This window comes from Protopterus annectens, chromosome 3.part0 (assembly GCF_019279795.1).
Source record: "Protopterus annectens isolate FY-2018-M chromosome 3.part0, PAN1.0, whole genome shotgun sequence".
Lineage (NCBI taxonomy): Eukaryota > Metazoa > Chordata > Ceratodontiformes > Protopteridae > Protopterus > Protopterus annectens.
Genome location: NC_056731.1, coordinates 806,361,055 through 806,385,074, shown reverse-complemented (window position 1 = coordinate 806,385,074; position 24,020 = coordinate 806,361,055). Strand labels below are relative to the sequence as shown.

Below are 24,020 nucleotides of genomic sequence, written 5' to 3'. Positions count from 1 at the left end.
GCGGCTATATCTAATTTCCATGTAGGCTTTTCAGACTCCAGCATCATGTCTCATAAACTTTGCAAAGCCTTTCTAAAAGGTATCTTTTTGCTCAAGCCCCCAATTAGAGACCCCCCACCTCAGTGGGACTTAAATTTGGTTCTAGCCTCCTTGATTCTCCCCCCCTTTGAACCGGCCGCTTCCTGCTCTCTGAAATTGCTTTCATGGAAAACCCTTTTTCTAGTAGCCATAACATCAGCTAGACGGGTATCTGAACTTCATGCTCTTTGCAGTTGTCCTCCATACTTAGTTTTCCACAAAGACAGGGTGTCCCTTCGGACCAACCCTTCCTTTTTACCCAAGATTTCTTCTGAGGCGAATCTGAATCAGACAATCGACCTTCCAGTTTTCTTCCCTAATTATTCCAACAACCAACAAAGCAGAACAAAAGTTACATTTCCTAGATGTTCATCGCCAGCTTCGTTATTATTTGGATAGGACTAAACAGTTTAGGAAGTCTAACCAGCTATTCCTATCTTATGCGGAAGGGAAGATGGGCCTTGCAGTTTCCAAAGTGTCCCTTTCGAGATGGCTGGCCTCTGTAATTTCCTTCATTTATGAACTCAGACACCAAAATCTACCATCACGACCTAGAGCTCATTCAACCAGGGCGTTAGCTACGTCAGTAGCCTTTGAAGACAGACTGCCCATAGATTCCATCTGTCAAGCAGCTACATGGGCTTCTCCTCATACCTTTATCTCACATTATAAATTGGATATGGCCTCCAGAAACCGGGCTAACTTTGGTTCCATCGTACTCAAGAGTCTGTTCCAATGAGCCACCCAGGATAAGGGTGCTAGGGACGCGGTCCCATCCAGCAAGAATGAAGGCGAGATTGACAACTTAACATTGAGAAGTTATGTACCTACCATAACGTTCCATGTTAGTTGTCTTCTTCTCGCCTTCTTTCTTGCGTCCCACCCTCCATCCCCCTAGCCTGGACAGACCGAGAGGATCCTTGGGATCTTTTATCTTCCACAGCGTCAACCACCTCTATTGCCCCTGTTTGATAGTTCTACAGGTAGTCTTTCTATAGAGGTGGATTTCCCTTTTCTCTGTCTCTAGGAGACCAGCACTGCTATTCTTTCAGCTATCAAACGAGATCTGGGTATTTACCGCCTAGCATTGTGGGATATAGGGGAGCCTCGAGCCGGTGGAAATAGCTCTCGAGCTTTAGTATTGGCCGAGTCGGAGCCGAGGATCGGCTCCGAAACCATCCAGCAAGAAAGAAGGCGAGAAGAAGACAACTAACATGGAACGTTATGGTAGGTACATAACTTCTCATTCACTCATATGAGAGTTCATTGTTATTTAAAGCCTGAAAAAGCATTCTCTCGCATGCATGTTTGAAGTTTCAGTCTGCAAGCATGTATATACTTATGCATATACATGTATAGATATTTTAGATGTATATCATGTATGTGTATAAATAGGTAAAATATATACTCTTTTTTTCTGCTGTAATAGTTAAAAATAGTTCTTTTAGTGGATAACTTAAGGATTATCTTTTGGTTGTGATTATTAGTGTTATAACGTTACTTTGTTGTAGCTTCCCTAGTGAAAATGTCTGACAAGGCACAAGGTTCCCCCTCATGACTCTCATGTCCTGTGTCCCTACTGTTTAGAAGTTAGCCATTTAGAAGTTGAGTGCAAATCCTGTGCTTCATTTGGAGACCGGGCTCTTGTAGATAGGAGGAACAAACTCATACTTGAAAGTCTTCTCCCTTCTCAAGCAGGAGATTCGACCACTGCAGCTTGTTTGGCTTATTGTCCTGCTGAGAAGCTAGACAATCCTAAATCCATGGAGACTGAGCATGAGAGAGAAAGGAGTAAAGAAAAGGAAAAAGAGGGTAAACCAGAAGGCGTAATCTCATAAGAGATCCCCAGATCAATTGATCCTGTTGGGCACAAAGCTAAAGACATTGAGACTCTTGGATTCTGCTTGGAGAAATGACCAGCCTAGGATCAGATTTTCTTCTTCTCCGTGCTATTTCTTACCAGAGCCAGACAGTCCTCAGCTGCATTATCTTGTTTTACAAGAAAGACCAACCCATCAGTCTCCCAGACCGCCCCCCATGGCATCTTCTTTCAGGTCCTTACAATCATCAAGGAACTTTACAGAACCCAGCATTGATAAGCTGTGGACATTTTTCTGGCACAGATCCAGATTGGGGGTGGGGTCCTAGCACTGACCCAAGTGGGGCACAGGTTCAGGTCCCAACAGCCCCTTTATTGATTTCTCCTTCACTGGTCCAGCCATTAGATCCACCACTCATGGTTATGAGTGATGACTCCAAGAGATCCTTGTGTGAGTTGAAAGCTTGGTTGGTCTGACTACAGTGGTATCCTTCACCCGTTTGACTCTTGCACTGTCTGATCAGGAAGGGTCTCGCTGACAAGAGTTTGGGACTGGGACACCAGGGTCAAGATCGACTGAGATTTTCAGAGCTCTCTCTGCATCTGGGTTCATTGACCCTGGACAGCTTGCCTGCATTGTTTGTTTTGGAGCCAAGTCAAATTGTGGCCGGGGAGGATTGTTCTTCACTTTCTTTGAGTCCAATGGGACCTTCTTCAGTACTGATTTCAGTTTTGGCTTTTGAGGCATTTGAGAAGGTTCTCCCCAGGTTGAGAAAGTACATGTCTTGCACCCATTTGGCACCATCCTGGCCTCCCTCAGATCTTGAAATCTGCTCACCCTACCTGACAGGAACAGTCAGCCTCTTTAAGCCTCGGGGAACTCGCTTAATGAGTTCTACTTCCAATCCTTCTCCAGACCTTCTTTTCCATACGAAATGAACTTGCAAAAGAAGGCATATTAACTCTTCCCAAGAGTCAGTCACTGAGGATACCAACATTCAGAGACATTCTGGAACTGATGAAGCAAAGGGGTGGGGCTGATGGGTGGTTCTGCCCATGACAGCTCATTGATTTGATCTTTCTGCAGGCTTGAAAGGAACCCAATGTGGTGGAACCTATTCCAAGAAAATCTTTTATAATTTTGGTAGCCCCCAGGAACAGATTCCATTAGAATAAGGGTCCCCAGTAGATGCCGTAGTGGTTGTGGCAACCACGAAAAAGGAGCTGTTAGAAGAGAGCTCCTCTGTCTACCCATCTAACATGGATTTCAGGGTGTTGGACAAGTTTGGGCAAAACTTCAGCGACATTTGCACTTTGTCTGCTGAACTCTCACTCATATGATTTGTTTAATTTCCAAGGAACTTTGCAAATTCCTCTGTGGTAACCTGCTGGTTGACATATAAAAATCTGTAGAGTCACAGTTCTCTACTCTCTAGTCAATGTCCATGCACCTGCCTTCCAGTGTGGCTTGGCATGTCAAGAGCGGCATTGTTATTCACTGTCACACCTGGATGCATCTCTGTAACTTTGCAGAGAGCTTCAAGATGTCCTTCATTAATGCTCACTTAGATGGTTCTGTGATGCCCCTGCAATGGCCCAGTAATCAAGGAGCCTCAGTCCTCACCATTAGCACCAGTGAGGGACGTTCACATTGGGTGGATGACATTACACACACAGTAGAGCACAATTTCCCTTAAGAGCACACAGAGATCACAGTCAGTCTGGAGCTGTTTTTTCTCCCACTTTCTTCAGATTCCCAGTAAGACTCCCCACTGGCACAACTATAGGGTTAAAATCTCAGCTGAGGGGTCAAGCCAAGACCTCCAGCACCCTCTCTATCCAACCAGTGCTTCGAGCCCCTGCTCAAGTAGCTGACACACACACACACATACACACACACACACACACACACACACACTTGAGATTTGATTTATATAGAAGCACACAGACAATTTTGGGGAAGACTGGTACAGGTTTACTAGCTATGCCCCTTTTAACCCAGACTATAATGTCGTAATCACTGCTACCAACCTCTATTTATTAGCTATTATAAAGGCCTTTACAAAGGGTGACCAATCCTACTGTGTAATGTTAAACCAAATGGTAAGTGTGACCCAAGAGCAAGGCTATTGGAGTGGCCTGTACAGTGTCACCAAATACATATGCATGTACTCTAAGAACTTAAATATCTCTAAACAAACCAGCCACAAAGTTAGGCTTAAATATATTTAATAATAAAAGAACAAGACAGTACTCAAACAGCACAGTAACTGCAGAGTTCAGAATCACAGGAAATATTTTAAAACAACATTGCAGGACAGGCTGACATAAATACAGAAAACATCTAAACTAGTCTTTACTATATTCCTATCTATATGTAAGAGAAATTACTGTATTCTAGACTTAGAGGAATACACAGGCAGAAGTGCTGAATGGATGTTTCGAGGTCCAAGACAAGATACAAAATGCACAGTCTTTCTCTGAGGGAGTTCTTAAATTATCAAACATTACTGCTGGGTCACTTTTACATTTGAAATCTATTAATTATTTGTTTCAAGACAATAGATAAACCTCTAGCTCTATAAATTGTGTATGCGCTGAGAATCGTAAAACACTTGAATTTCAACTTATTTTCTTGAAATTTTACAAGTTAACTCTGTATGTTCCAGATTCTACTATTAAAACATACATTTGCACAGGTATATAGTTTATATACATTTATGTTCTTTTCCAGTAGGGTGCACTGTGGTTACATTCTTGAAGCTCTGTACAGAACATACAGTTTAGCACACACTTCTGCACCAGTACTTTAATATACACACATAACATATAGTTCTTTTACATTTGTAAGACAAGCATGTGAATCATATTAATATTCACAAATGACACACAACTATCCACAAAATTCCAGATAGCTGGGCTGGCAGTGTCACAGGTTCAACCCTTTTAAGCCCAAAGGTTAAGGATACTCTAACCAGAAGCAAACAGAAGGGCAAGATCTTGTATGCCATAGAGATTTGTTTTTCCATCCCACCCAAAGGACATTTTCTCATAACTGAAAGGGGGGAAGAGAGCTCTGGCTATGAAAGTTCCAGGGTTTTTCCTCCAGATGCTTCTGTCAACAACCTCATCCCTGGAGCAGAGGAGAAAGTAGCTTCAGTGGGTGTCACCCTATGGGGATAGACAGTCTGCAAAAGCAAGGGTTTTGAGGCCCCTTTAAAAAGAAGCTCTTTCAGCACACTTGAGTGGTCACCCGACTGCTGCACTCTTGAGGCATTTGGGAATTGGGGCACTTATCTCAGCATCCTGTTTCGCCATCACCCAAGATATATGGATGCAGAAGATAATCACCAGAGGCCTTTATTCCCTTTGCTTTCACCCAAGTAAACCAGAAGAGAATCCCTGGCATTCCACCTACTCAGTGAAACTTAGCAATAGCAGAGGTTTCAAAGTTGTAAGAAAAGAGGACCCACCAGACCAACAAGGATCCAGAGTCTATTCAGTATTATTTTTGGTTCCAAAAATGACAGGGGATCTCAGGCCAGTTTTAGATGTTAGTAATCTAAATCATTTTGTAAAACAGACAAAATTCTGGATAGTCATGGTTCAGTCCATTTTACGTCTTTTGAGGAAAGATGAATGGATGTGCTCAGTAGATCTTCAGGATGCCTACTACAATATGAAGATAGTGAGGCAGTCCAGAAGATTCCTCCATTTCAGTCTGGGAGCTGATCACTTTCAGTTCAGGGCTGTACCATTTGGTCTTACCACAGACACATAGTATTCACGAGGTGCATGGCAGTAGTGGCAGCATAAGTAAGGTTGCAAGTGTTCTCCTGCATAGACAACTAGCTCCTCAGTGCACCCACCAGGGATCTGCCTATCCAGTACAGGGACTTCTTAGTCTATTTAGCCCTACATCTGGGAATTACAATAAATCTGAACAAAAGCCAGCTGCCACCTAGATACAACCTTCAAAACTGCCAGGCTTCCGTAGTCAAGAATCCTGTCATCAAAATTCCTAGATCTTGTCTTCCACAAACTATCCAGTGAGTTGAATTCTGTTTCTACTGGGTTCCATGGCTGTGGGTTCCATGGCTGTGTCAATCGCTCTAGTTCCCCAGGTAAGATTTTACATGAAAGTCCTGCAGTGTAGCCTGTCTGTACAATGGTTGATATTGCATCAGTCCCTTCACTTCCCTGTACATCTCACACCAGTATGAAAGACTCACATACACTGGTGATTAATTTATGCAGTAGTAACATGGGGAAAACCCCTCGTCTTTTTTTCCTTTATAGCCACTGTGACCACCTGCACCTCCTTTCTGTGACGGGGGTGGGGCATTTCGAGGGGAAAATGATTCATGACATGTGGTCGGCAACAAAAGCCAGACTTCACGTCAGTGTCTTGGATATGAGAGCAGTTTTGCTAGCATTGCAGGCCTTTTCTGGATTCCCTCCCCAAGGGTGTGATATCCATCCATGGCAGTGGTGTAGTACATCAGTAAGCAAGGGTTAACATGATCGTACCCATTATGCCAGGAGGTCATGAGGGTGTGGCAATGGAAAATGTCTTCCCAACACTTTCAGGTGGCACCACATATTCCATTGAGTTTCCAGTATTTCATCAAACAAACTGAGCAAGTCTGTCTTTCTGCCTCACAAATGGTCCCTCAACCAGTCAGTAGTAACTGTATTTTTAGTTGTTGGGACCAGCCATGCTGCAACCTGTTCACTTCCAACCTGAGCACCAAGTTTAGCAGCTACTTCATCCTGATCTTCCCAGCGAAACAGTCACTGTTGGATGCTCTAATTTACATATGGCCCCTGGGTTTCCTGTATGAATAATCCTCCCTTTTCTCATAAAGTTTCTACAGAAAGCCATAAGGTCCAAGGCGACAGTGATTTTCATTGCCCCCTTCTGGCCTTGGCAGGTTTGGTTTCCCTGTCTCTGGTCTCATCTGAAAGACCCTCCCTGGGTGCTGGGCCCCATTCTGGACCTATCTCAGCCTTCTGAACAGCCTTACCATGATCTGAAAACACGGAAGTTAACCACATGTTTCTTCCAGTTCTAGTAATGGCCAGGGATGCCAGGTTTCCTACATGAGTTACACAAATTTTATGGTTGTCACAAAAAAATAAATATGAGGAAGGTTTACAAAAGCAAATGGAAGAGGCTCATTATCTGGGCTTCCTCCAAAGTGTTGATCCTTTTTCAGTACTATTACCATCTATACTAGAATTCTTGGCTGACTTATTTCAGGAGAGGGCTAGCTTTTTGACAGTTAAGATAACAGGTAATGGCTATATCCAGTTTTCATGTCAGGGAAAACCAATTTCCTGTTGCTTCCTTGAAAATTTCTAAGGTCTTTTTAAAAGGAACCTTTCATTTGAGACCACCTAATATAGACAGAGTTCATCCATGGGATATTACTGTGATGCTTCAGGCACTAATTAGACCCCTTTTGAATCAACAGCTTCAATCAAGGTAAAATTTCTGTCTTGGAAGCAGCAAACTTTTTCTGTCCTTTTCAAGAGCCATATTAGGCCAGGGAGTTTCTAAAATTACATTATCCAGGTGACGCTCTAATCGCATCACTTTTGCAGATAAAGAAACCGGATTGGTCTTACCAAACAAACCCAAGGCTCATTCAGCCAAGGTGGTGGCATCCTGCACTACTTACTTTCCAAGCGTGCTGATAGATGAGATTTTTGCTGTGGCTGCTTGGTCTACTGTTCATATCTTTGTTTCTCATTGTCAGCTAGATATGCAGTCTTGATATTGGGCGTACTTTAGCTCCACCATCCTTCAGAATTTTCTTCCATGAGATCACCCAGGGAGTCTCTCCCAACTGTTGAGTGAAATGGAAAAGACAACATCGGATGCAAAAGTTATGTACATACCTCAACATTCACTCCCTCCATCTCCGTTACCTAAATTGTCACATATCATCTCTGTGTTGATTGATTGGACCTAATCAAGTCCTTGTCATTTTTCATCATCATGCCGAATTTTCATCTTCTCCTTAACATGGTATGGCTTCCATGATTCTAGGGTATTTGCTGGACAATCTGCTAGTATAAGTAGACAAACTTGATCTGAGGTACCGCAGGGAGAGTGGTTGATCATTGGTAGCGGCGTGAGCCCTGTAGCCTAGAACTCGGTAAAGGTGCCAAGGTTACATCTGATCGGATCCAATAACCCACCTGTTGAACTGGGCGTAAAGTGACAACATGGATCTAGTGTTATGACAAGTACATAGCTTTCATTTAGTACCACTGCAATCCAGAAATGTTAAGCATTATCTTGAACTTTTCCCTGTCTTGCATTTTGTATATCCCATATTTCTGCCTGGGAATAGTTTATTAATTTTCATCTGTTTGCATCAGAAGAGATGGTTGCTGCTGAACTGTCCTTATCTTGTATCCAGTATCCTAGGATAGGCAGGCTTGGGGTGCAGTTTTGTTTCACTTGCCACTGCACCTTACTGGGATCAAAACTAGAGCTACCAGCTCATTTGAGTATGCAGTGGAGGCAGGAAGAAACTATAGGTTTCTCCTTGTCTATCTTCCACTCTGTATTGTTAGGAAGATCCTTCAGGAGTTCAGATACTTGTTGCCTCAGTGCTAGGTACCCCATAGTGATTTGTTTTGGGAAACTTCAATATCTGGCTGAAGATGAGTCTGTCTCTGGTTTGAATTCCTCTGTATTTAGAGGTTTTAATGTCACTGGTCATATCCTTGATGTAGCATTCCACATAGTGTAACCAGCTCTGACAAGGTGGTGGAACACTTGATTTGAGCCCAATCTATTTGGTTTGTAGTTATGTTACCCAGTTGCAGCACCCCCCCCCCCATCTTGAACTGGTGGAATGCAGAAAATTGAAAACTCTGGCAGATGAATAATATGATTCTCAAATCTAGTGGTTTTATTAGGTGCCTAGTGCCAGTGGACCAAATTAACTGCTCAGAGCGTATGGTAGAGTTGTAACATCTTCCCTGGATCTTTGCCTCATCTCATGTATTGCCCTGTGTACCTTATTCCATGTGAGCCCTTGATTGATGCTGAACCTTGCAGTATGAGGGAGAGGCTCAGACTAAATTGGAGAGATTCAAACACTGTTCCCTCAGCAAAGGAAGCAGATCATTAGCAAGCCAAAGCTTTAGTGTTCTGGGCTGTTAGACTACAGTTAGCGCATGTGCGGTCCGTTCTTACAAGCTCAGGGTTGGTGAGCACTATGCAGATTATCAAGTAGAGACATATCACAAAAAGGTAGTGCTTCTACCTAGAGAGATAGAACTACTTTTTTAAATCAACTGGCTGTGATCTTTCATATAGTGGACATGCTGAGTAAATGGCCTAACTTACTGTCAGTTTGATGCTTTCTTCTGAAGTGTGTCAGTTTGCCATTTGATTCTTTGCAGCTAAAATAGCTTCAGTGAGAGCAGTGTGTTCTTATCTTATGTTCAAAGAACGACTGCCTTGATCCATACTACAGTAATGTTTTCTGTATTATTTCAGATGTTCAGCCTGTCATCTGCAGCTTAGACCTGTGTCCAACTAGGTTTGCTCTTGCCAACCTTGAGGTATTGAGGTATTCAGGCCTATGATTTAGCAAATATACATTCCACTTTGGATAGTGGTAGCTTTCCAACTGCTTTGAAGGCAGTCAAAGACCTGTATTCTGAACATGTCTACACTAACTTATTTTTATTTTATTTATTTCCATTTGTTTACCAGGAAAGTTCGATTGGGCTCAAGTGGACCGTTTTCAGCAGAGGCTTGGGGAGAAAAGCTTCACAATATATACAACAGAAGTTCCAAGATTCATTGATACACTAGTACAGTATTTCAACAATGTATACCATAGAGTTCCATGATACATTGATACACTAGTGCAGTATTTGAACAATGTATGCAGTTGAGTTCCATGATACATTGATACACTAGTGCAGTATTTGAACAATGTATAAAATAGGGTTCCATGATACATTGATACACACTAGTGGAGTATTTGAACAATAGATAATTAACATTTACTTAATGTAGGATCCATATATAAAGGAAAAAGTAGCAGAGATAAGTCAGATAAAACAGTAAAAAATATAACCCAAACTGATAATAATTAATTGATAGAAATTGATAGGCAAAAAGAAAAAGTGACAAGAGGCACAAAAAGGGAAGTAGAAACTGATGCATAAGGGGGGCAGTTGGCTTAAAAGAGGGAAAAGAGGAGGGGAAGTAGGGAAAGTGAAGAGAAACAAACAACTACATGAAGAACATGAATTAGCCAGGCTTACAACAGGAACAAAGCCAGGTGTTATTTGTGTTCCCTAAGCAGTAATTTGAATTTGGAAGGGTTGCTTGTGGTGAGTATGTTCTGTGGCATAATGTTCCAAGCTTTTGCTTTTATGTTGGAATATAAGGAATCCCTGTGACTATTATTTGATTTAGTAACCTTTAGAAGTAGTTTTTTGGAGGATCTTAGAGTTCTGCTGTTGGAGTAGGGTTAAACTATGTTACTAATAGCTGGACAGTTATCTGGGTAGTACAGGGTGGAATGGGCTAGTGTTAATTGGTTAAAGGTTAGTAAGTTAGGTAGTTCCATCCAGTTTGGTTGTCGTAGAGCTTTGCCGTGATGAGATCTTGATGGGTGGTTGGAAGTGAATCTCACTACTTTATTGTAGCAGGATTCAAGCTTAAGTCACATTTTGTTAAGTGTGTGAATATTGGTGAGGCATGTAAGAGTGTTGATAATAAGTATGTTCTGGAAATGGCTTGTCTGGTGGAGTCAGTTAGAAAGGACTTAATTCTATATAATGTACCTAGTTTGAAGTGGTTGTTTTTAATGACTAGAGCTAGATGTTTGTCAAATTTGAGATTTTTGTCAATAGAGACCCAAGAAGCTTAGTGTGATGCACTGCTTTGATAGTCTTATTAGAAGGTAGATGATGAATGGGGAGGGTGATTAGTTTTTTTGCTAGTATTGGAGCATTAGTTTTGTTTTGCTGGAGTTCAGAATCAGTTGGGAGTTAGAGGTATTTTCCAATGTCCAGAAGGGTTTTCTGGGTATTTTGCCGGAGAACAGAAAGGAGGGAGCAGTGCATATAAGGGAGGAGTCTTTGGCATATTGAACTATTGTTGCATATTGAGTGGCTGTACAGAGTTTATTTGTGAATATGGTGAAGAGAAGAGGACCAAGGATAGACCCTTGAGGAGACACCCACCGAGGCAGGTAAGAGTGAAGAAAGTTCATTTTTGACTCAGACAGTCTTGAAAACTACCACCTTATCTGTAACTTCCCCTTTATTGTGAATATTATTGAAAATATAGTTTGCTCACAGCTTGCTTTTTGTTTTTTTTTTTTTTTGCAGGCTTTCAGAATATGTATCCATTCCATTCCAGTGTCATGTGACATGGTACTGGACTGCCCTGCATATGGTCACAAATAATCTCATTGCAAGAGACTGTCATCATCATCAACCCCCTTTTTTCCATTTTTTTTACATGGGATCAAGGTGTTGTATCACCAGTCACCATCTCGATTCAGTGCCATTCTCCTACCTTCTTCAGCAATCATCCCAGTCTTCTCTCACACAGTGCATCCATCTGTTTGCTAGACACCCTCGTTTCCTCTTGCCGCCTTCATGTCTGTCCCAGATCATCTTCACCAGATTGTCTTCTGCTTTATCAGTTCTCTTTGACTGTCTCTGCAATTGGAGTTACTTGGCCTTCTGCTCTGATGTCCTCATTTTTTGTCTATCCCACAGTTTGTATCCCTACCACCCATTTCAGACACTTCATCTCCATCATGTCAAGCTTACTCAACTGCTCTGCCTTCTACTGCCCAGGTTTCTGTACCATACGGTAGTACTGGTCACACCACTGTTTTGTACACCTTACGTTTTGGCTTCTTTGGCATTCATCTGTCATACACTACCCCTGACACTCTGTGCCCTTTGGCTACAGCCCTTCTGATTCTAGCTTTGACCTCCTCATTCTGAGTTCTCTTTTCAACCACCCCTCCCAGCTACTTGAGCTCTGAACCTGTTCCACTATTTTCCTCTCTATTTAAATTCAGCATCTTCTTGTTCTCCCATTTGTTGCCATTACAACTGTCTTATCTGTACCTAATTTTATCCCATGTGCCTTCAGTTTTGCATTTCATGTTTGTATCCTTTGCTGAAGTTTTTCTTCAGAGTCTGCCTGTAATGCTGCATTGTCTGCATACACCAGATTTGTTGATCTGTCCCCTCTGACTTGTTAGCTGATGGAGTTCGTCATCAGTATGAATAGTAGTGGGCTCAGAGCTGAAACCTGATGTACATGCCCTCCCATTGGGAACCTCTGTGCGAGTCCAAATACTGTTCGTACTTGTGTCATTGGCTCCTTATACATAGCCTGCTCTAATTCTACCATTGTTTCTGGGACTTCGAACCATGACAAAACTGCCCAAATCAGTTTTCTTAGGACCTCGTCATATGCTTTCTCCAAGTTTATGAATGTCCGGTTGCATTCTTTCCTCATCTCTAACTTTTCTCAACTGTTTGTCTAACTGCAGATATTGGTTCAGTTGTGCTACATCCTGATCTGAATCTGAACTGCCCATCTTACTTTCTACTATTCATCATAGTCATGTATCAGTCACCCTCTCCAGCACTGTCATGTAGTGTGACAGGATTTTGATACTTCTATACTGCCCACAGTTGTGAATCTCCCCTTTGTTCTTGTACACTGGTACTATTAAGCTTATTCTTCTATCATTTGGGATACACCTTTCTTTCCATACTGCAGTGAGGATCCTCTGGAGCTGTTTCTCCCTTAACTCATCTAACATCTTCATCATATTTGCAGTGACCTCATCTGAGCCCTCTGCTTTCCCTGACTTCATTTTCCTTAGTGCTGTTCTTTCTTCTTCTTGGTCCTTCTTAACCCCTCTTCAGCATTTGATAATGGAGAGTCACAAGACCATTATTCATCATCTTTGGACTTATTGTGGGGGCCTTGAGTCCTGTCTAGATTGGTTTACATCCTACCCATCTGGGTTCTTTCTGGCATGCACTCTGTTCGAGTATTCTGTCACCACTAGTGTTTTTAGTATGCATACTTGCATTGGCCAAGCTCATTCCTGGAAGAGGTTTATAGTGCCATTGTTACACTTAACACGATATTCGACTTTTAACTCTCCTTTCCAAGATGAAATTCTGGTTGTGAATTCACTAGGTGTGGGCTTTGGAGTACATCCAGAACTGGTTAAATTGTAATTGTCTGGGACTCAACACATCCAAGTTGGTGGCCATGGCTAATAACTCTGCTTTGAGGCAGTACATCTCCCAGCTTTGAATTCTGCCATTATATATGGCGGCAATACTGTGAAGTTTGATTTCAAGGTGAGCAGTCTTGACATCAAACTTGTACTCTGAGACTTAGTTTTCCAATCCTTACTTTTTCTTCAAAACATTTCATGCATCAATAATTTGCTTTCACTTGAAACTTAGACTGGTGATACATGCCCTCATGTCTTATCCCAGTAACTGTAACTTTCTCTAACAAGAGCTTCCTGGCACAAAACATAAGTCACAGCTTGTGTAGAGCAGCCTGGTATATTTCCCCAGTCATGCGTAGTGTGTGCATTGGCATTGCATCAGGTCTCATGTCACCTTTAAAATTCCTTCGCTTGTCCGTTTGACACCACATGACATAGTTTCCCATTACCTAAAAATTATCTTGGTCCCACACATCCAGTTAGACCATTGCATTTCTCTCTGTCTAGTCTTCTGGGGCTTTTGTGAGTTTTACCTTCTGGCTCAGTGCTTCTGAAACTTTTCCCCCAAGAGGTTGAGAGAATCTCCTACTTTGGATTGCTTCATAAGGTTGCTGAAAAGCCATTTATTTGGTCATTCATTTCAACATTTTCTTGCAAATTTGTATTGTATTCCAGCTAAAGCTTTTTTAAAGCTATTAACTTTGATTTTATTTGTTGTGTGTTATTTTTTTTATTGCTGTAGTGCTTTTGAGTATAGCCCTTTAATAAAATTAAATTTGAATTTAAGCCTTCTAAATAGCTTAGCCAAATTTTAAAGTTCAAGAAGGTGGAGCCCTGCACCTTTTTGTGTTACTAGTGAACAGGGAAAAAAGTTCTGTTTTAATGAAGCTTGAAATGCATGGGTAGGTTTTAATTTTTTGTGTGGAAGAGTTGTGTATAAACTCTGTATTGTGAAACCTCATGTAGAGGTTTCACTGCTAACAGTACACTTTATACATCTATGTGTTCTGTGTGTGTACCCTTACTTTCCATTTGGAGATACATGGTCTTAGTAGCTCTGAATGGGGATTTAGCTGAAATTATGACTCAAGATGATTTTATCCTCATTATGTCACTCTAAGAATACTTTTTCCACTTTGAATTTGCAGTATTTTCAATTCTCTTAGCATTTTTATTTTGTGAAATGTTCCCAGGTTGCTGGTCACAGTTTTGACTCATAAAATTATCAGGCATCAAAAGTATGAAATCTGAACTTGTGTGCTTTCTTGTGCCTTACCACAAAATGCAACAACCCAGGACTGGCCTTTGGTCAGCTGGTGCCCTAGGCAAAAGGTCTCCACAGCACCCCCCAGCACCACCTTGTGCCCCATCCTGGCCTACCTATACCATCCAGATTACTGGAAAAACACCCCTGCTTGAGCAGCATCCTAAGCAGCCGCCTACTTGGCAGATGCCTAAGGCTGGGTATGCAGCAACCCCTCAGTGTAGTAATATGAAGTGTGGCAGTAACGTTTTCACAAGAGTGTACAGAGGGCACAGTACTCTGTAAAAAAATGTTTTCAACTTTCTAATGACTTGCATTTCTGTGAGTTTTAAAACTGATTTCAACACCTGTCATTTCTGTAACTGAATTCAATATTTTAATTACCTCCAGGGAAAGGTCTAAAGAATTGAATCACAACATCCACAGGCACACAACAGTGTTAGAGTTAACTAGTCAAACTACTCCTGAATGTTAGTGTGTACCTTGTATGCAGACAGTGTCATTGTGCATCCTTACAACTTATTTCACAGGATACAGTTTGCCTTCAGTGCACTCTGAAACTGACTGAAATGCAGCTTGTGGTCATCTGCAGAAGAATACCTTTTCAATCATTAAGCAATAAAATTAAATCCCACAGTAATTTACCAAAAATTACAGAAAAAAGACATTTTGCAGTCTAAAATTTGGAGTTTCTTTATTTTGTTTGGGATCTAAGGACTACTTCCTCTGTGCAGTTTTTTTTTTTTTTATTTTAGAACAAAGTCACTTTGGAATAACCCTTTATCAACAATTGACATTTGACAGAAGTGGGTAAGCAGAACATGAAATATTTAATCACTGGGAGCTGCAACTGCTCTGAGACTGCTGCTGCTTTGTGATCATTTTGTGCTTTTTCCTACCAAGCATCCCACTCCTTATGTTTTAAACTCAGTGGCTCTGGAGTTGCCCACCCCTACTATAAAATTAACTTTGGAAGCTCCACTCTGTCTAATATTATCTGCTTATACTACTGAACAGTGAAAGACTGAAGTGGAAAGGCCCTCCTTATAGACTGTTAAAACTTGAGTTACCCCCACCCCCTTTATATCTTCCCACCCACTTAATCCACACTGCAGTACAGAGTGTATTAAACCATTTGTTTTACTTTTAAAATCTGTGCCATCTGCGACAAGACTACTGATTATTGGAGAGCCAGCAATCTACTTCTCAGGAGTCAGCTTGGGATTAGTGCTTCTATTTTGCCACTGGTTAGAGGAGTATAAGGATGGTATTTCCTAGCCTTCTTAGAGGTTATCATTTCCTGGAAAGCTTAAGAACTACTTTTTTATGACCCTGCTAGTAATTACTTTGCTTCTGGTGAAATAAGGAGCAGAGGGACATTGATGCCTGGTTGTCTGTTATTGGGCAGTGTATGCAGGACTTCCCGATTGGTCTTCCTGATGTTTTGGAGAAATCCTCTTCAGTTTCAAGTTTGGACTTTGTGTAGGTTGGCTTTTTGTGCTGAGCTGCTGGACATGCTGTCCAGGGAGTCTACTAAGAGAAGACATTAGCAATGCTACTAATTGCAGGTGAGTCTGTGACTGTCTCAGGAACCAGTATGGGATTAATTCTGCTGTTTTGCTTCTGGTGAGAGAAGTAGCAAAGGGTCATTGTTTCCTAGCAGCATGTAGTTCCAGTGGGAAAAGCACTAGTAGCTAGGTAGTAGCCAATAGGTGGATTACCACTATCCATCATTCTTGTCAGATGTAATGCTCTGTTTCTGTAGGTATTGTTAGACTAACTACCATATAACTTAAACTTCAAAGTATAACCTTAAATACTTCATCTATAAATCTTCAAGGTCTACTGTAATCTTTGTGAATGAAACCCATGAGTACTGTGACAAGCCCTAGTCTTCCACCCTCTGGCAACATGGCTCAACATTTTACTCTCACCCCATTTGTACCAGCCTGATCACATTAGGTGTTCTAAGCCAGTGTAGCAGTTGCCTTATGCTTACTGAATGGCTGTTCACTGTTTCTACCAATTGATAATACAAACTATGAGTGATGTAAATATTTAAGAAATATATTAGCAAACCTGTCACATCAACCTCCTATCAGTAAGCACCACATATATCACAATGCTTCACTAGGCCCACAAGTTATGCTGAAGCTGTTAAGAAAAATTTCTCACTGGATCCTAGAAAACACTCTAAAAGACCCCAGCCTCCAACACACAATGTGACACCTACTCCTTCTCCACACACATTCCAGATCTATGGAACTCAGCCTAGAGTAACCAGGAAAACAGATCCAAGACAATAAGGTCCACTTAGTCTGTTTCTACAGGGAAATGTTTTAGTTATAGGTGATTCTGTAATTAGGCATACAGACTCTGTACTCATCAGACTGGACAAGAGCGAGATGACTGAAAGCTGCCTGGCTGGTGACAGGATCCATGATGTCACAAGTGCCTTAAGCACTCTCAGATCGAACAAAATATGGTTATGACATAGTGATTGTCAATTTGGAAATGAATGAGCTGAGGCCCTGACCAAGAGGTACATGCCAAGAAATATGATGGAACTTATTATGAGTATGTTAGATGCAGGAAAGACACTAATTATGAACAGCATTTTGTCTTCACCAAAAATAATGCCTAGATATCAAGACAAGAGATTGTTGACTTTAACAACTGGTTAGCAGTTGGTGTTATTCTGGGGGATCCCAGTATGTTTTGGTCTGGAAAGAGATGGTAGATAAAATTTCCTGTTTCACAAGGATGGCTTATAACACTTTTACCAGAGGTTCTCCATACTGGCTAAAGCTGTTTTTTTTTAACCAGGAATCCCTACTGGGTATTCTTACAAAGTAAACTCAGACTCAAATTCAGACAAAATCCTGGTGGCACTACTCAAAGCTAGGAGTCAAAATAGAACGATGCCTGAGGTTAAGGCCCTCCTGCAAATAGAACACATTCTTATTTCTCTGGTTTCCGAGACATGGTTTGAATGCAGTGACAGCCCTACCTCTATATCAGTGTTTAGTGTCTATCATGTCAATGAGCCCTTTGGTAACTTTTGGTTATTTAAAGCATGCATCTGATTGTTTATTTCTGGGTGGACACAGTAGTGTAGCAAATGGGCTTTTTCTCACCGTTACCAGTCATTATCTTGTCTTGTAGTTCAAGGTCTTTCTCGCATGAAGGCAATGCTCTTTCCAAATTATTCTTTCAACACTGTTAATTAGCATTGACCCAGCTCTGTGGCAGAGTAGGGTGAAGCCTTGACTGTGACTTAGACAACTCAAGTTCGATTTCCCAATGTCATCTTCAGTTCTTATCTCCACATCTGTGTTTTCTGTTCACAAGTAACATAGTGGGCATTTTGACCTACTACAGAGCACTCTAAATGATTTTACATAACCAAAATAAGAAAATGAAAAATTCCGCAAGTGACATTTACTGCAGAAGAAAATTAAGCATTTACAGAAAGGAAGCAAAAAAAAGAGTTTAAATAATCAGTTCAGTAATGTATGAAAAACATGTAAGGTATTGTCTTCAAAATGTCTGAAAAAAAAAACAAAAGCCGAAAGTAAAGAAAGTGATAGAAAACTAAAATGTATCAACTGAAAGCTTAATTTAACCATTTTTACCATAATGGGTAGTGTGCACTCAGTGGTTCACACAATACAACAAATGTAATTTATTAAAAAGGGTTAAACAGAAACATCAGTGTTTGTCTCGGGAGAAAAAAACAGCATGCTTAACACCATTGGTGGTCTCTCAAATCCATTTACTGAGGTAGCACAGTAACCATTAGAGTAAGTCATGCTTCTTGGTCATAGATAGCATCTTCCTTTATAGTGGGGAGCTCTGAACAGCCTACCTGCCCTTGGAGGAGTGGTGTCTGCCCAGAAACTGTAGTTTTATTGGCCATTTTGGGCTAATTTGCATCTCTTTAATCTTTCTGATATAAAACCGCATTTGTGCGGTTTTGCACGCCGGGCAGTGTCGGTTAGCTAGGGTTAAACGATTCCCGACTCCACAAACTCTACTCTTCAGTTTTTCCCTTGGAACTAGACAAACCTTTAAATTTAGCACTCAAACCATTCATTTTACAGCCCAGCACTTCCAAGCACTAAATACCCCTAGCACTAGCCCACCCTATACTGTCCAGAAGGACAAGGCTCCCTATTTGTCCACACCAGTCAATCAGAAAAACAGTCCACTCTACCTATTAAGGCATGTCCAAAGGGCAGTTTCTGGTGTACTCTCTAGTCCATCTGGTGAATCTGGGCATTTTGAGGCAATGTTACAACTGCCACATGTACACAGACAACCCTCTCCTCCTACCACCAAACACTAATATAAGCAAGAGATGCAATTATACAGCCAGACTGGAGGCAAAGCTCTCTCAACCCCAGACTGTAACTGACTGTCAAGCGGAAAAGGGTAATACTTGCAACACACCCACCAGTCTCACATAGACCTAACAAACCAACACAGGCAAATAACACACATAAATACACAAAAACATACTTGGAGGCTCTAAATAAAAATCTGCAAAAGCAACAGAGACCTCCAGAGCAGACATCCAAGCAACCTCCACAACCCATCACCAATCATGAAACACATACTTCACATAATCAGTGTGCCACGCAGTCACAGCCCTTAAGGCAAAATAACATACCCAACACACTAGTGATAGGCGACTCTATAGTCAGGCACACTGATGTCCCACTAACTAGGCTGGACAAGGAGAAGGTTACAGTTAACTGCCTCTCGAGCGCCAGGATCTGCCACATAACACAAACACTCAGGTCTCTCCAGAACAAGTACAAGTACAACTCTGTCATTATACATGTTGGTGTGAATGACCTGAGATGTACCTCCCTGGACTACAAAAAGAGACATGGAAGAGCTCTCTGATCATGTAGCCCAGGCAGGTATGACCCTGACCCTGAGTAGCATCCTCTACCCTCACCAAGAATGATGCCACAGTATACAGAAAAAATGATCAACTTCAACAACTGGCTAAGTTTCTGGTGTCATTCAAAGGGGATCCAGTATCTGTCTGCTTGGGATGACATGCTCAACAAGCCATGTTGCTTCGCAAGAGATGGCTTGCCCCTGTCACCCTTAGGCTTTCAAATACTGGCAAAGGCTCTTGCTGCCCCCATTGTGCCTTTTTTAGGCAAGGCTCAAAAGACAAACCCACCACCATAAATAGCACAAGTAACCAAAAACTGAGGGTTATGCTACTCAACGCCAGAAGTCTAAACCTCAAAATGCATGCACTCAAGGCACTCCTCAGTATGGAGAACATAGATATCTGTGCAGTAACAGAAACCTGGTTTAAGGTTCCTGAGAGCACCCCAGCACTACCAGGCTATAACTCATACCATACCAGTTGGCCACAGAACCCGGACCGAAACACAAAAGGCGGGGGTGTATCCGTATTCATCAAGGATACTCACACCTCCAGGTTAGTGGTGCAGCACGATGCATCACAGATCATCCAAGTGCAACTAACAATGGGAAAAACTGCAATCCAAATTGTAACTTGCTACAGATCACCCACCATGACCCAGGACCCCCATTCCGCATTCTGGAGACACTGGGAAATATGAAGGTCCTACCAAACACCCTAATATTGGGTGATTTCAACTACCCAAACATTAACTGGGAGAACTACTCAAGTACTAACTCCCTTGCCCAATGCTTCCTAGAATTTATAAACTCAAACGCCCTGGATCAACTGGTCAATGGGCGACCGGTGTTCCAAACCTGATGTCAACCCCTTGCTGGTTAGATCAGACCATAGACTAATCACTCTGGATATTCACATTCCGACCCCAACCCAAATCAAGGAAACCACCGTGAAAAAGTTTTCAAAAGCAAACTTCATGTTGCTTAAGACCGAGGTGGAAAGGTTCACAGCCCCCACGCCATGGACAATGCTGTCCAAGCCTCTGAAGCCTATACAAAGGCACTCTATGATCATCTGCAGGAATGCATGGATTGTGCTATCCCAAGTAAAACCAAGACTCACTCCTCCAAGGAAAGGAAACCAGTCTGGTGGACCCCTGCCATAAACAGGCTCTACAATAGAAGGAGGAAACTAGTACAGATAAGAGCAAAATCCCTAGAAGGAAAGAAGACGTCCCTGATCAGTATCAGCAAGAAACTACAATCCCTCATTAAATTATCCAAGGCTAGCTTCAAATGAAAAATTGCCAAGGACTCCAAAGATAACCACATAGCGTTCTTTAGCTATGTCAAGAACCTAAGTGGAAACTCTCAGATCTGCTCTGAGTTGGTGCAGAATGGCACAAAATACACTGAACCGACTGATATTGCCAACATTTTGGCAGACAGGTTCAGTGCACACCCCTCTCACCCCCTAAATGGCCCATAACCATACCAGAAGAATGTAAGGCCCTGGCAATCACCTACACATAGGTTAAAACAGCCCTATCCAAAGCCAGAAACACAGCCTCAATGGGACCGGACGGTGTCCCAGGCTGTGTCTTACAAGAGCTCCAAAATGAACTAACCCCTCACCTAAACACACTGTTCAAACTCAACCTCTCTACAGGCTACATATCAAAAGAGTGGCACTCAGCAACAGTTGTCCCACTCCACAAAGGTGGCTCCACAACGGACCTGGGGAACTATCGCCCTATAAGCCTGACTAGCCTGGTCTACAAGGCTATGGAGCGCATCATCATGGAACTCGTTAACAGAGACATTGGGAACCTCCTACCTTTCGACCCCACCCAGTTTGGCTTTAAGGGCAGATCATGTCTCCTAAACCTGGTGGACTTCTTTGAGACAGTTACCAAGGCATTAGATGAGGGTAAGGAGGTCCACACAGCATACCTAGACCTCGCAAAGGCTTTCGACACCATTCCCCATTCTGATATTATAGACAAACTCACCAACCTGAACATTAACCCCTACGTCACGAGATGGGTTGCAAATTGGTTCACGGACAGAACCCACACTGTGAGAGTTGCAGATAGGTCCGACTCTAAACCTGTTACAAGTGGCGTCCCCCAGAGCTCAGTCCTAGGACCCCTCCTGTTCGGTATATACTTCTCAGAGGTACAGGCAAGCACAGGAGGACTTTTGCTGACTAAGTTGGCAGACGACTGCAAACTAGGGGCCATAATTGATTCTCCGGCTGATACAGACACCTCCAGAAGGGTCTCACTGAGACGGATACCTGGTGTCAAAATCATGGCCTCAAGCTGAATACCAAAAAGTGCATAGTCATCCCCTTTGGAAAAAGAAAGTACCCGCAAACTACCACATAGGTGGTAGTCCCCTAAATACAGAAAAAGTAATGAGGGATCTGTGGACCCAAGTAGATAGCAATCTCTCCTTTGTTAATCATATTGCCAGGGTGGTTAGAAAATCCTTCTACGTGGCCCACCTAATCTCAAAAGGGTTCTCATCCAGAACAAAGGACGTTATTGTGCCTCTCTACTCATCACGTATTAGACCCATTATAGAATACAACGCCCCATTTGGGATGTACCTTACAAAGACACCTGCAACAGCTGGAAAGACCACAAAAGTACCTCACCAAGAGGATTACTGGCCTCAAACAGATGACCTATGCAGCCCGACTAAAGAAACTCCAGCTGTACTCTGTTGCATACCGCTTACTCAGAGGTGATTTCTGCTTGACATACAAGGCCATGTCCAACCCAGAATTGATAGATACACTCCACCTAAAAAAAAAAAAAAATCCCTGAGAGCCACACACTCTAGGGATATAAACCTTACCACAGTGATAAATAGGACATGCTGGAGGGATAGATTTCTGACCCAGGGACTCTCCATGCTTAGGAACAAGATTCAAATATACATCAGGCAGAGCCCCTCACTAGCACTCTTCAAGAGAAACCTTGATGGATGGATGGGAAACAGAAAATTACCTCAAGGATCACTGCAGTGGCTTTGCTGGAGAGAGGCGCAGGGAACTAATGGCTCTGCTGGTCAGAGGCACAGGGAACTAATCTAAGGGGGTGGCGAAAGCCAACACACTCTGGCTAGGCTTATAAATGCCCTTGGGCAGATAGCCTAGTACTTACCTATGAACCTATAAACCTAATGTGTGATATTTTGAAAGACTTCCATTAGACTATGAAATAATTACTGAGAACTTTCTCTGCCTTTTGTTAACTGGAGCTTTTCAAGCAAATTAAGGCCCTACTGGTATAATGTGGCACCTTGTTCAGAAGGCTGTTTATATAGGATGTTTCATCCCTAGTCCTTTAAACCTAGCCATTCATACCCCAATTTTCCCACTTGTTAGTGCTCAAGGACTGAAACTGCTTTGATGTATGCCTGTGCCTTAGGGCATTTACAAGTTGCCCCTCTACATGAGGGACACAGATGATGAGCCAGGGGTGAATTTGCGATTTCCCATCCATTGCTCCAGTTTGCATTTCAATAGCCTTAGAGAAGAGCTCTGCTCCACGTGAATGGGGGCCACTTCCAAAGAATCGGTAATCTCTGAGACACATATCTGTTCCTCCAACATGTTTTGTTACATCACAGATGAGGTTTAAATCCTCAGATCAGGAAATTCTAGTGCTATTTGTTGTATGAATGTGTTGCAGATCTATTAGGGCTGGATCTGTGAATGCCTTGTAGTTTAGGTTTTGATTGCCCCTCAGTAGTCTATACGAGACTGGTACAGGGACATGTCTTTGAGGAGGTCTGCATAGGTCAGACGTGTTACTTATACCCTGCATTCTTTTAGTGAGGAACCTCAGTGGCTGCTCCAGCTGTTGCAAATGCTTGATCAGGTACTCAATTATTGGTCTGTGGGCTGAGTGTACTTGGACTATGATTCCTTAGATCTGGATTCAGTGCCATTATTTTAAGTTGTGCCATGTGCAATAATTTTCTCACCATCATGAATACATGGTGATTGAAGTTTTACTGTCAACCTGAGTTCCTAAGTCCCTTACTACTGGGTCTGCTGTTAGGGAGAGTGTTGTAACTTGCAAGGGTAGTCATCTTCCTAATGGGTATACGTATGCATTTTTTTGCATTGATTTTTAGGTCAAAACTCCGACACCAGTTATTTGTCTGTGCCAGACCCTTCTGGAGGATATCTGCATCTTTGAGGGATTCATTTATTGTGCCCCATTTGCAGTCATCAGCACATGTGATCAGCCAAAGGCCCTGTACATTTGCCTTGACTTCTGAGAAGTAAATTCCAAACAGGAGAGGTCCCAAGAGTGAGCCTTGTGGGACATCACTAGTAACAGGCATCTTGGTAGAGGTGGAGTCCCCCACCCTAACTTCATGATTCTTTTCCCTGAGTCATTTGGCTATCCATCAGGTGCTTTATGGATTTATGCATACATTTGTGAGTTTGCTTTGTAGTACCTAAGTTTAGTATTGTGTCAGATGACTTTGCCAGGTCAAGGTAGACAGTATGCATCATTTTGCCTTTGTCCATGGCTCTAGTGAACTTCTCAAAGAAGTCCACCAGGTTTAGTAGGCGTGAGCTACTTTTGATGAAACCGAACTGGAATAGGTCTAGTGTTTGAAGGTTTCCTGTATTTTTGTTATATGAGGTCCATGA

General features: G+C 42.2%; 1 protein-coding gene across 2 annotated transcripts in view; it reads left to right on the top strand.

Moving 5' to 3' along the window:
* Positions 1 to 24,020, top strand: part of LOC122796566 (F-box/LRR-repeat protein 2-like) — a 1,765,375-nt gene that overhangs the window by 1,013,824 nt on the left and 727,531 nt on the right. The gene's annotated exons all lie outside the window — the stretch shown is intronic.